A 1374-nucleotide genomic window follows, 5' to 3' on the forward strand; every position below is an offset into this window, starting at 1 on the left:
CTGGACTGACCTATCCCCTTCCTAACTCCCTACCTACACTCACCTTTCCTGGCCCCATCCCCGCCTCTTCGACCTGTTTGTTTCCTCTCCACCTATCCTCTCCTCTATCCCTCTTCTATCCGCCTCCCACTCTCTCCCTATTTATTTCAAAACCCCCTTCCCCTCCCCCTTTTCTGATGAAGGGTCTAGGCCCGAAACGTCAGCCTCTCTGCTCCTATGATGCTGCTTGGCCTGCTGTGTTCATCCAGCCCTGCACCTTGTTGCCTCGGATTCTCCAGCATCTGCAGTTCCTACTATCTCTGATGCAGAGAAACTCCTGTGTTCAAATCAACTCCACCAGTCTGTTTCCCAAGTTATTTCAAATCCTGGTATTTAGCTATAATTCCGTACAGAATTTATAAGTCTTAATGTGCATGCCTTGATCCATCCCGTTCAGCTGAAAATTAAGTTCCTGTGTGAAATTCCATGGGAATTTACTGTTGTAAAATTTACCTTCTTTCATAGGGCACGTTGCTTCTAGTCTATAAATCATACCTCGCATTGCAGCAGTTTTCGGTTCTGTAAATATTTGCTATGACAAATTGCAACGTCAGCATTTCCCAGTGAATTTGCCACATCAACTGCCACATCATAGTTGCAGGCTTCAGCCACTGGGTGGCTCTGTGGATTCAGTCTCTACCCATCTTTATTGACACCTATTTTTCAAAATACATGGATTCTTCACGCACATTAAGGAAAACAGCTTAGAGATAATCAATTCTGTGGGTAATTAAAGAACCAAATACAATGTGTAGGATGGCACTACCATTGCATTAACCAACAGATGTTATAGAGAACACAGAGGAATGTTCCTATTCATAGCTGCTCCAATTCCTAACACCAAAGTTCATAAAGTCAGTATTTTAGTACAGAGATTAGTGCCGTGTGTTGTGGTACCATTCATGGTGACTTGTAGTTGGTCCTATCTCCAACCTTGCTGAGTCTTTGAAAAGGCTTATAATCTGTAGATATTTTCTAATCAACCTGCTCAGAGATGTTACCATGCACATCTTGAACAAGTGGAACTTGAACACAGCACTACAAGAGCCCCAAACCAAAATTCCGTGTTCCTTGCCACTTTGATATTTGACTCAGCAGATATTGTTCTAATTAACCTGTTCAGAGATGTTACTACACACCTCTGGAGCAGTTGCGACTTGAACACGGGCCTCTTGCCCCAGAGCTAAGGCCATTACCACTGCATCACAAACACCCCTAATTTTCCTTTCTGTGCTGAGTCTAAGAGGCTATCTAACTACCTCCTGACTCGATGGAATTTGATCTGATTTCCATGGTGGTGTTTGCAGCCAATTTTCATTTTGTTCAGGCAAAATA

This window comes from Rhincodon typus, chromosome 25 (genome assembly GCF_021869965.1).
Source record: "Rhincodon typus isolate 14 chromosome 25, sRhiTyp1.1, whole genome shotgun sequence".
NCBI classification, from domain to species: Eukaryota; Metazoa; Chordata; class Chondrichthyes; order Orectolobiformes; family Rhincodontidae; genus Rhincodon; species Rhincodon typus.